Source organism: Balaenoptera borealis (genome assembly GCF_965194805.1).
Source record: "Balaenoptera borealis genome assembly, chromosome: 3".
In the NCBI taxonomy this organism is placed as follows: domain Eukaryota; kingdom Metazoa; phylum Chordata; class Mammalia; order Artiodactyla; family Balaenopteridae; genus Balaenoptera; species Balaenoptera borealis.
Genome location: NC_138866.1, coordinates 64054364 through 64067545, shown reverse-complemented (window position 1 = coordinate 64067545; position 13182 = coordinate 64054364). Strand labels below are relative to the sequence as shown.

The 13182-nt window shown below is 43.7% G+C and overlaps 1 protein-coding gene across 2 annotated transcripts in view; it reads right to left on the bottom strand.

Moving 5' to 3' along the window:
- The window catches only part of LOC309625107 (uncharacterized protein), a 758084-nt gene that overhangs the window by 270643 nt on the left and 474259 nt on the right, over positions 1 to 13182 (bottom strand). The window lies entirely within an intron of this gene.

Here is a 13182-nt window from a genome sequence, read left to right as displayed (position 1 = left end):
AAATCCTCAACAAAATACTAGCAAACAGAATCCAATAACACATTAAAAGGATCATACACCATGATCAAGTGGGATTTATCCCAGGGATGCAAGGATTCTTCAATATATGGAAATCAATCAATGTGATACACCATATTAACAAACTGAAGAAGAAAAACAATATGATCATCTCAATAGAGGCAGAAAAAGCTTTTGACAAAATTCAACACCCATTTATGATAAAAACTCCCCAGAAAGTGGGCAAAGAGGGAACCTACCTCAACATAATAAAGGTCATATACGACAAACCCATAGCAAATATCATTCTCAATTGTGAAAAACTGAAAGCATTTCCTCGAAGATCAGGAGCAAGACAAGGATGTCCACTCTCACCACGATTATTCAACATAGTTTTGGAAGTCCTAGCCCTGGCAATCAGAGAAGAAAAAGAAATAAAAGGAAACCTAATTGGAAAAGAAGAAGTAAAACTGTCACTGTTTGCAGACACATGATACTATACATAGAGAATCCTAAAGATGCCACCAGAAAACTACTAGAGCTAATCAATGAATTTGGTAAAGTTGCAGGATACAAAATTAATGCACAGAAATCTCTTGCATTCCTATACACTAATGATGAAAAATCTGAAAGAGAAACTAAGGAAACACTCCCATTTACCACTGCAACAAAAAAAATAAAATACCTAAGAATTAACCTACCTAGGGAGACAAAAGACCTGTATGCAGAAAACTATAAGACACTGATGAAAGAAATTAAAGATGATACAAATAGATGGAGAGATATACCATGTTCTTGGATTGGAAGAATCAATATTGTGAAAATGACTATACTACCCAAAGCAGTCTACAGATTCAATGCGATCCCTATCAAATTACCAATGGCATGTTTTACAGAACTAGAACAAAAAAACTTAAAATTTGTATGGAGACACAAAAGACCCTGAATAGCCAAAGCAGTCTTGAGGGAAAAAAAGAGGAGCTGGAGGAATCAGACTCCCTGACTTCAGACGATACTACAAAGCTACAGTAATCAAGACAATATGGTACTGGCACAAAAACAGAAATATAGATCAATGGAACAGGATAGAAAGCCCAGAGATAAACCCATGCACATATGGTCAACTAATCTATGACAAAGCAGGCAAGGATATACGATGGAAAAAAGACAGTCTCTTCAATAAGTGGTGCTGGGAAAACTGGACAGCTACATGTAAAAGAATGAAATTAGAACACTCCCTAACACCATACACAAAAATAAACTCAAAATGGATTAGAGACCTAAATGTAAGACTGGACACTATAAAACTCTTGAGGAAAACATAGGAAGAACACTCTTTGACATAGATCACAGCAAGGTCCTTTTTGACCCACCTCCTAGAGTAATGGAAATAAAAACAAACATAAACAAATGGGACCTAATGAAACTTAAAAGCTTTTGCAAAGCAAAGGAAACTGCAAACAAGATGAAAAGACAACCCTCAGAAAGGGATAAAATATTTGCAAGTGAATCAATGGACAAAGGATTAATCTCCAAAATATATAAACAGCTCATGCAGCTCAATATCAAAAAAACAAACAACCCAATCCAAAAATGGGCAGAAGACCTTAGACATTTCTCCAAAGAAGACATACAGATGGCCAAGAAGCACATGAAAAGCTGCTCAACATCACTAATTATTAGAGAAATGCAAATCAAAACTACAATGAGGTATCACCTCACACCAGTTAGAATGGCCATCATCAGAAAATCTACAAACAACAAATGCTGGAGAGGGTGTGGAGAAAAGGGAACCCTCTTGCACTGTTGGTGGGAAGGTAAATTGATACAGCCACTATGGAGAACAGTATGGAGGTTCCTTAAAAAACTAAAAGTAGAGTTACCATATGACGCAGCAATCCCACTACTGGGCATATACCCAGAGAAAACCATAATTCAAAAGGACACATGCACCCCAATGTTCATTGCAGCACTATTTACAGTAGCCAGGTCATGGAAGCAACCTAAATGCCCATCGACAGACAAATGGATAAAGAAGAAGTGGTATATATACACAATGGAATATTACTCAGCCATAAAAAGGAATGAAATTGGGTTATTTGTAGAGACATGGATGGATCTAGAGACTGTCATACAGACTGAAGTAAGTCAGAAAGAGAAAAACAAATATCGTATATTATCGCATATATGTGGAACCTAGAAAAACGGTACAGGTGAACCGGTTTGCAGGGCAGAAGTTGAGACACAGATGTAGAGAACAAACATACGGACACCCAGGGGGGAAAGTGCGGGGTGGGGTGGTGGTCGTGGGATGAATTGAGAGATTGGGATTGACATGTATACACTAATATGTATAAAATGGATAACTAATAAGAAACTGCTGTATAAAAAAATAAAATTAAATTTAAAAAAAATCAATGAAAAAGAAATTCTCCAGAAACTCTTTATTACAGGGAAAAATAATAACCCTAGAAATATTATGAGATTATCTTAATATGAGAGATAGATGGAATAGAGGAAGGAGGAAGTGAAAGAATGCAAACATTATTTTGTGCAAGAGGAAGGTATAGATTCTGGTTAACTCTAGAACATAGAAAAATATTTATATACACATCCGAAATTTAAGGTTAGCTAGTAGAGAAACAGTTTATTGTTTCTAAACCACCAGAGTAAAAAACAAGAACAAAAGCAAACAAGAAATTGATCAAAAACAGGAAAGGAACAAAACAAACAAAAAACAAGAAGCATGGTAAAACAAAGAGTCAATCCAACACGTGACAGTAACAGATGCCTTGCGTGAGGGGAAGCAAAGCTATGGCTATGAGCTATTTACAAGAGATACTCCTAAAATAAAATGACAGCAAAAAGTTGAACATAAAGGGATGAAAAAAACATATCAGAAAATGCTAACTAAAAGAAAATGTGTAGCATAGTATTAATCTGACAAAATAGCATACAAGGAAACAATTGCTAAGAGACAACAATGAGGGATGTTTTTATTTTTAAAAAATTACAATCCACAGAAATCCGAAGAGTGACAAACAGTTGTCCATTATCCCCAGAATTTCAAAGTACATAAAGCAAAACGCCTTGTAAAAATATAAGAAGAGGAAAATCCATAACCACAGTAGGTCTAACACCCTTAAAATCCACTCCTATATATTCTGCAGGTTTCTCCTGATAGATTAGCAAAGTCTTACAGTGTGTGTAGTGTGTAAGTTGTTTCTTCCCAGATGTTAGTATATCCCTATCCCTGGAGCATGAAGAGAATTGACCCTAGTTACAGGGCTAATGGTAACAAGGGCTGGTTTTGGTGGGTCTTGAGGAGAACAAGCATCCCCTTTCAAAGCATCTGCCCCAGATGAGGTTAGCATGGGGTTTTCAAGCAAAGGAAGGCTAGTCTCTTCAGATACCAGAAGGCAAGATAGTGCCACTGGCAAGGGAATCCTGGGGTGACTTGGGGTTTCAAGATTGTTAGTTTTATCATAATCTAACAAGATGTTTCTCTTCCAAGTTTCAGAATCCCATTCTTTCCCAGTCAATGCCCTAAACTTTAACATAAGAAACTTGGCATCACTGTGAATTTAGTAATCATAATTCAACAACCCACACAATTAAATTTTGTATAACATTTCAGCAATTATCAGCCCTGTGGCTATAAGAAAGAGTCCTTGTATGGGCTTAAGAGAAGCTCTGTAGTCAGACCATGACTTGAGCTGAGAGTTAAAGGACCTGACCTTGTCGTTTTCTCTCCGTAAATACTCTAGCACCCTCAGGACAAGCCAGCCCACATCGCAGTCCTCGTTGTTTTCATGACTGCCATTAACAGTCAGTCCAGCAGCTGCTTGGGATTCCGAGGCATTTGCTTCCAATGATATTGCATCATAACGAACCACAGGTGATAGTTTGATTAACTGTGGGGCCGCTACATTACCAGCATCCCATTTCCCACTGGCAAGGAGCTGAGCACTGCACTTAAGCCCAGACAAATCCCCAAATACTATTTGTGTGTGTGGTTGGAGGGGGGAGGGGGACATCTATCTACTGGGACCACTTCCGCTATCAATTCCTTGATAGTCAGGGTCCAGACAGAGACAGAAACTACACAGGAATTTGAACATTTGCAACCATATGGGGACGGTTAATATAAAGAACTATTTACAGGGAGTACACACTGATAAAGAAAGAATGCCCTAGGACTGAGGAAGAATAGCCAAGGAAAGAACAAACTTTCCTAGGCTGAGATTCAGATCTCCTTCCAGAGACAAGGCTGCAGCCCACTGCATGGTGGAGAAGGTCTAGATGCCCGGGGCCAAAGCTGGTCCAAAATGAGTGAGCTGAGGCTGGCGGTCAGGTGTCGCAGGCAGAGCACACGGGCTGGGGACCAGCATTACAACTTGCTAGAGGGCGAGCACCACTCGGTGTCCTACACTTAACGCTGGCAACCATGGGGCACATTGAAGACTGGAAGGCACTCCTTTCCTCCTACAATGTCCCTCCAGCACCCTCTACTGACAAATTTAGCATTGTTCCGGATGGCAGAGTCTGGCTCCATTATCAAGGCAATGAAGGGTGGGATGGAGCCGAGAGGCAGGAAATTGGTAACCATCTAACTTACTTGCTGTCCATTGCACCTCCTTTTCCTTCAACCAGTCCCACAGCTGCGGGGGCTCTTTACCTGGCACAGCGCCCTGAACCTTCATTCCCAAGGGGGCTGACAGCAGTCCCTGCCCATTTGTGCTGTTTTTTTCACCCCAAATGCAACACCATTGACCCAAGAATGTCAAACCCGAGTGGCTCACCTTTGTAGCTAGAGTCTCCTTCCCTGATCTCAGAGCGGTACATTTTTCGAGCTTGGAAATACTACAGCAAGAAGTAGTCGTGGGTCCAGACCTTGGGCGAGTATATAACCACACTTCCTACCCTGTGGGCAGTTGACACTGAGTCTGGCTCAAGCGTGGTGACAGTGGTTTTGCAGGAAAAAAAAGGCAGAGCTGGTGATGAGCGGGGAGAAATCCAAGCTTCTGAGGGAGGATCAGCTGATCTTTAAGGATGCCTCCAACCCCTAGCTTGGCTGTTTGTTTAGAAAAGGAACAGCAGCTGTGAAGGAACTCAGCCCTTACGGGTGGTTAAAGGTCAGGAACGCTGCTCCTTCAAGAGATGGCGGGGCGTGGCTAACGCAGCCTCCAAATACCTGTTTATGGCTCCCTCACCTGCACGTACACTAATGAGAGCAGGAGAAACACGTGGCTGAGGTCCAGGGCAAATAGTCCTGGGACCCACAGTAAACGCAGAGTCTTTTTTTTTTAAGAAGCAGCTAGACGTAATCTAATAGGGAAAGAAATGACCGCGCTGTGGTTGTTCTCCGTGAGGATGAAACTTCAGAATATTGTGACTTTCATTTGTCTAGGTCACCCCCTCACCAAGACCAGGCTCCTTTGTGGGTTTAGAGATGTGATCTAACTTGTCCAGCTCTAAGTGCTCAGGCAGGGTCAGCTGTTACTCACCCACCGCTTCCCTCTTACCAATGAGTCAAGTGAAGCAGGAGGCAGAGCCCCCCTTGGGGGAAGGAGAAGTGCCACCAGTTGCTGCCACCCAGCAGACGCCACACCTGCACCCCTCTTCCACGCTCCCCGAGCCCGGCCTCTCCTCCTTGGCCTGTGCTTTCGCCTGACTGAACCCTAGTTCCTGCAGTCCTGGCTCTCAGAGCCTGGATGGCAAACGGCAAATCTGCTTCACAAGTCAGTGCACATGTGAAGAGGCCAATCAACAGCCTTCCACCATTTTGGTATATTTTTAGTAAAACATAGCTTTCACCTTTTGTTTAAGTGTCAGCTGGAATTACTTCACTTGTTTTTCACAAAACCCGAAAGAGCCCACAAGGCTCTGTGTGATCTGGAGGGGCCTGCCCTGCCCAGTGCCCTTCTGAGAGAAACAGCCCTAAGCAGCCCTATAGGAATTCTACCCCATCCCCTCCATCCGTAACCCTAGTGAACACCTGCCCCCAGGGCAGTCAGTCCAGATTTCTGGTCTGGCCCCAAAAGATGAGCTTTGCAAATCATATTCTTTCCTTGGGAATTGGAAAACTGAAAGCAGCTGGAATGTTCCGTAAGTGGAAGGTCACAGAGCAGGAAAGTTGTATAGCTAGGGTGTCAGGAAACTCTTCAGCTGAGAGAGAGTGGAAGAGGGTAACAAAGAGAGAGAGAGAGAGTTTCCTCACTCCTGACTGCTCTCATGGCTCCTGCGCTAGTCCAGTGAGCCTTGCCATGTTTGTGGGCGGTTCTTGGACGCCCACGACATTTCCTCTGGAATCTAGACCCCACCAGAGCACTTCCTGGAGGATGAGCATGGGGGCCCTCAATTAGCAGCAGACCTTGGAGCAAAATCCCGGCCTCCAGCCCAAACTGATGAGTCTGACCTCAAAAGCAGGGGTGGCCCTGAAAATGCTTGACAGTTGTGTGGCCGAGGTCCCACTCGTCAGAAGGGAGGTCTGCCCCTTCAGACGTCAGCAGGTGTGTGCCGGTTGCCAGCCGAAGTCAGGCGAGTCATGGGAGTTGGAGGGAGGCCATCGAGAATGGCTTCACGCCCTTCCCTAAATGAAATAATGTCTTAAAAGCTCACTGTAAATTATCAGGGTAGCACAGTCTTCCAATTGCTCCCATCCAGGCTTGGCTCTGCAAGCCTCACTCCCTGTTCGATGGGGCCAGAAAGGAGTGGACTGGGGCCCTTAGGAAAGACAAGGGAATCGCCCCTGGTCTGGCATGCAAACCAAATCCGCAGGCGGAGCTAAAAAAGTCACTTCAAATTTTGGTTGCTCTGCATGCACATGAGTTAGCATGAGTAAGGATGTGGCCATCAGAGAAGGGAGAGAATCTCTCTCTGAAGCTCTTGGGGGAGATTTTGTTAGGTCCCTGTAAATAAAGAAATATAGTGCTGGTGGCCATGGTAAAAAGCACAAGCACACAGCCTTCCAGTAGAGGAGGAGGACCACTCACTCCTTCAAACTGCCCTTGGGGAGCACTCAGGCTTTCTCAGTGATGTCCAAACATTTTTACACCCCCCCCCCAGTGAAATTCATAAAAATAAGTACCCCCTGCATATTTGAAAGCTGATATCTGGTTTTCATCTTAAGCTTAAACAGTTGCAAAGAATACAACTTCCAGTAAAGATTGACATTTTAACATAAAACTGTTCCGCTACTCTCTTAAATGTAAAAATAAAACTAGACCATGAGATGGAATGACTGGACGGTGAGGCGGAGGAACACTAAGAGTGGAGATCCTCTTTAGGGAACCAGGATCTAAATGACCCATCATCATCCACACAAAACGGTGGGAGCACACCACTCTAGGCAGAAGGAACAAGTGCAAAGGCCCTGAGGCAGAGACAAACTTGACTTGTTTGAAAAACAGAAAAATGCTAGTGTAGTCAGAGATAGGCTGTGAGGGGGAGGTGGGGCTGGATCATGTAGAACTCCGGATACTATTGTGTTGATCTCTTCGTTTTGCCCCTCCACACTCTCTACTGTTATGGCCCTGTTCTGAGCCATAGAAGCCTGACCTGACCTGTGTCTCTGTCAGTGGGCAGTTGACTGGTGACTTCTAGATGTGCTTAGCCAAGAGTGCCCTCCAGCAGTTCTGACAAGGGAAAAGCAAGAGGGTGGGATGTTTACTACCCCGGCTCCCTTCTTGCAGGGTCCCATGGGCCGGCTGGGTTCCTTCAGCAAAGGTCCCAACTCCTGTCAGGGAGCCTCTCTGTTTCTGGTTACTGTTTCCTTCCCCTTCCTTCCTGCAATCCTTGGTGCCTGGGGTGGTACCACCTGCTTTGGAACGTTGGGTACTGCGTTGTCTCTTATGGTTTCCCTACCTGCTCCCCACCTTGGTGAAAAGTCCTTTTATTTAACTCTCCTCCAATTATCCTAATTTGTAGGTGTCATCCATATCTTCCTGGGACCCTGGTTGGTATTCCATGATTACGTGGTCACATTTTATTAGTAGTATTCTTAAGTCCTTTGATAATTGTCTTCCATCCTGTGAAGCTACATCACAGACCTTTTGGTTTTTTTTTTTTTTTTTTTTAGCTTTTGTTTCCAAGCGCCTATTACAGTGTTATAGGAAAAGCATAGTGACCGTATACATAATGCACAACAGAGCCAAGAGATACTTGAGAGACAACTGGTCCATGGAGAACAAAATGCAGTTGGAGGCCATGAAGTTCAAGTCTGGAACAGCATTCCCATGCACAGCCCTCTCTGGGGAACGCAAACTCCACTGCCCTCCCCAGGTTCAAAACTTCCACTTCCCCCTAGCGTTAGTTGGAAAACTTTTAGCCATAACCATATTTAGTCATATCTGGGGAGGGGGGTCAAAAGTCAAAAAGAAGAAAAAGAATGTATATATGCTTACGTAGCTAAGGTCACAGTCACTGCTAACACACTTGTCTGGGAAAGCCTCAGTCAGAGGGCTCAGGACAAAAAAACAAACCAAGCCAAATAAAACCTTTCCCTTCAAGTGGGTGGACACTAGCTGCTTTCATTCATCTCAATCCAAGAATCACCCTGTCAAGTCATGGCTTTATCACACTGTGGAAGCCTTAGGTGGCTGCAAGGCCACTGCTGATGGGAGACTCCACGCTAATCACTGCAAGTCACAGCTGTCTTGTTTTTTTTTTTCTTTTTTATAAACTTATTTATTTTATTATTTATTTTTGGCTGCGTTGGGTCTTCGCTGCTGCGCGCGGGCTTTCTCTAGTTGTGGTGAGCGGGGGCTACTCTTCGTTGTGGTGCACAGGCTTCTCATTGCGGTGGCCTCTCCTGTTGTGGAGCATGGGCTCTAGGCTCACAGGCCCCAGCAGTTGTGGTACACGGGCTCTAGGCGCCCGGGCTTCAGTAGTTGTGGCACGCGGGCTTCAGTAGTTGTGGCATGCGGGCTTCAGAAGTTGTGGCACGCGAGCTCCAGTAGTTGTGGCACGCGAGCTCAGTAGTTGTCGCTCGCGGGCTCTAGAGCACAGGCTCAGTAGTTGTGGCGCATGGGCTTAGTTGCTCCACGGCATGTGGGATCCTCCCAGACCAGAGCTCGAACCCGTGTCCCTTGCATTGGCAGGCAGATTCTTAACCACTGCGCCGCCAGGGAAGCCCTGTCTTGTTTTTTAAAGCGTGTTTCCTTCGTCAAGATCATATTAATTTACAGACAAAAGGAAATCTACAGACAGACAGCCCAGAGAGGAAGCAGGAGGTAAAAGTGGATTGTCCATTTGAAAACAGGACCCTGTGCAGAGGAAAAGTTTCCCTGACGTTGGTAGCTAAGCCAAAAAACTTTGATGCAATACATTGTACCCAGACATTTTGCTCCCACCTTCTGAGAAAGCCAGAAAAGGCCAAGAAGTGCAGGGGGCCCATGAAAATAAGAAGCAAAGAAGAAAGGATGTAGAGGTTGGTTAAAAATAAAATTTATCAGATGAGAATTAAGTCCTGAGAATGTTATCTCTTCCCACAGGAGGATGGAAAAAAAAATCTGCATGTCAAGGAGAACATAGGCCACAGGATGAATAAGCATAAAAATAGGAGGAAATGACCAAGCAGACGTGCCAATCCTGCGGGAGGAGGGCTTTTCAGGAGGTGCTGACCTTCCAGGTCAGGCGTCACCCTCCAGGGATACAGAAGAAACTGGCCGAGGGGCTGATTCTGGTGGAGAGAGACATTTTTTTTCCCTCTATACCCTTTTCAAACTGTTTGCTTTCCGTCCCCACCCCCATGTGCATTTGTTACCTTTTCAGAAAAATAATAGGTCTTTGGAAAACACTCTAGGGGAATTCCTACTTCTCAGCATTTTTATGGCAGGTAACCTTGTCCCAGTGAATTTTTCAAAATCCAGAGAGTTAGCAAATGCTTAAACTGAGTTGAGGATGAAGGAAGCTGGCAGCAAGCAGCCAGCCCTTGCTGCTAGGAACCCACCCCCATCCAAACCCCCTCACCCCGTCCCACCCTCAACAGCTTATCTTGAGATCTGCCATGAATTTGGGTTGCTCCCAAAGCTCTCTTCCAAACAGGCCTACCACACCCAGACCCCATTCCCATTTAACTCCCATCACAAATGATAAATGAACTCCCAAATCTTCTACCTCTACATCCGCCGGCATCCGTCATAAGGGATACGCCGTTTTTCCTTCAAGAAATAGGCACAAAACAAAGACTACCTGTTGAATTAATTTTTAATAACCCAATGTAAATAATGAATTTTGTTCCACAACTGATCTTAAATCTGTATGCAAAATTGTGACAATAAAACACAACTGCCATTCCCTATCTGCGATGTTTCTCTAACCTTAAAAAAAGAATTGCAGGACGGTCTTATGAAATTTCTGAAAAATCTCAGCACTTAGGAGCACGAGCAGCAACTACTTCCAAAAAAGCTGACTTTTCTAAGTACTAAGTTTATCAAAGGTCAAACAACAGAATTCAAGAAAGAAATCTGGTGCTTTTTCAACACTCATAGTCTTTCAAGGTATTTAAATAAGCAAAAGAGCTGTGTGTTTAAAGAAATTAAAATGGCATCCTTCTACAAGCCACCTTAAAAAGATTAGATAAGAGACTGTCCAAGTGCTTTGGAGAATTAAAAATGTTTCTAAATCTCCACTCAATGTCACTTAGAGGTGATGACAAGAATTCCCTAAGATGACAGAGCCTTGCCTCCTCTCTTGGTTTCCACGTATCAGATGGAGAATTGTCAGTAATAGAACCACACCGACATCTCAGCCTTAAGCCCAAACTGGAATGTTAGGTGTATTAAAAAAAAAAAAAGTTTCCTTTCCTCCCCTCAGAGGGCATCAACATAGGGACATGAGGGCAGCAGCTTGGACGCTGTCCAAATGTCCCCATGCACTGTGGCCTGCTGGGAGGCCTCCAAACCGCACCCAGGAAGTCCCAATCTGTTTTTCTTCCAGATGGTCCACAATGCTTAACTCTGCTCTATGGGGAATGGCACGCTCCATACAGCTCATGCCCAGGGTTAGCCGGGAGGCCAATGTTGCCCATACTTCCTCCACGATCCTGGGAGGCATGCAGCAAAGATCCCATTGCAAAGACAAGGGAGAATTCAACTATGACATTGATGTTTTCTGCTCATGTGTTTTCTACTGAATAACTGACATTCCTTTAGGATGCTGGGCATGAGACCCTTGTTGATAACCCAAACCTCATGTAAAGATACCAGGCGGCAAGCACCTAAAGATTCCCCTCTTCCAACTCGACTCATTCCTGCTTTTGTCTGGCATCTCCTCTGCAGGAAGGAGACACCAAAGACAGCAAATACTGAGGAGCTGGAAGTCTTGAGTGTGCTACTCCTTCACCATGTAACCTCTGACAAGCCATCTAATTGCTCTGAGTCCGTTTCCTCATCTGAAAAGAGGAAGAGCAGTCTCAAAGCTGCAAAGAATAAACATGTGAGGGCACGTAGCACAGGCCTGGCATAGAGCTATTCTCTGAGTATGCAGAGTCATCTTACCGACGGCACTACATCAGGACTCGAACCTCTGACCTTGGCCTTGCAAATGTAAAGAAGATAAGCCACAGTAAGTCCAGGATCTCAAAGGATCTAACCTATCAACAAGGAAAGACAGCAACATATTAAAAAATCACTTTTGGATGGGAGTAGATTCGATCTGAAGCCAGACTGGGTCTTAAACATAAACCAGCATATATTAGCCAAGAGTTCAACTATAACCAGCTTCATCTTGAAAAGAACTATTTAGTCCCATTCTGTTTTGACAATAGTCTCTAACCACCTGGCTAACCAGTATTCTTTTCATGCCATTCAAAAGAGTCAAGACTGAAGCTAAGTCAATTTTGTATTACTTTTATTTAAAATAACTTTACCAAGTACATTCCTTGGGCTTGTCCTCATAGTTGATCAAATATAAAAGTACCTGACATGTCCAAACCCCTATTTTATATAAACTGCTGACCCAGCATGGCATTTCCCATCACTGCTTCCTAAATCACAGGAAATTTCAAGACCGTAGGGCCAAAAGAAATTAGGATGACCCAGCCTCTAAAAAACCTGATTTAAAGAAGAAAAACAAAATCATATCTGAATGGATAATTCATGATCCAGACAGCCCAGCATTCAATTGGTATTAACTACTCTACTAAAGACCTATTTAATGCACTTAGGTAACACTTTTTATTTCCATGAAATTGGATCTTTGGTTCAAAATTTAATCTCCTGCCAAGGACTCTGCACTATGTAGGTGACGTAACACTGAGGTAGGCTCTTAACATGTCATTGCCAGGAATATAAAAGAAATTGATCCGATTATTTGCTAAATAATGTTTCTTCATCAGGGCTAAGTCCTCCCCTAAGTGTGCTGTCACAGAGAGGAGCAAAAAGCAGTCACTATTAGTTGTATTTTCCAGGACTCAAATTCAGCCATGAAAAAAATCAGTGCATTAAAAATTGATTTGATATAAAGTTTATTAGGTTATAGGACCTTTGTCTGGAAGGAATAAGCAAGGCCTATGAGGTCTGATCTTCTGGCAAGTCAAAATATTGACTAAAATGAAAGATACAAGACATACTATTGGAACGACATGATATTCCTTCAGAATATCATCATTATCATTCTCATGACATTAGTAATCATGAAAAAAACTTAGCTACCATTTTAGGGAATATAAAATCCCTAATAAATAACCTTTTTTCATTCTCTCTTGCTGAAGTTTTTCTAAATTGTTCTGAAGGAGGAATGTAGTCTGTCCTATCTGAAGCTACTCTTATGTTACTCTCACGGTCCCTGGACACAGAGGGCAGAATCCCCTTGGTTCAATCTTCAGATTCATTGCGGTCAATGACCTCTTCAAACAGGCAAACAGATAGGAGAGGACACTGTGACCAAAGCTTTCTAAAACTCTTCGCCTAAATTTACAAGTCAACAACAAGAGAAAGACGTATGTGCAAAAATTCTAGCGAGCCCTTCCTGCCCAAGATGGAGGAAATGAATCAAACCATTAAAATGCGATGACAGGGGCTTCCCTGGTGGCGCAGTGGTTGGGAGTCCGCCTGCCAATGCAGGGGACACGGGTTCGAGCTCTGGTCCGGGAAGATCCCATATGCCACAAAGCAACTAAGCCTGTGCGCCACAACTACTGAACCTGCACTCTAGAGCCCGTGAGCCACAACTACTGAGCCC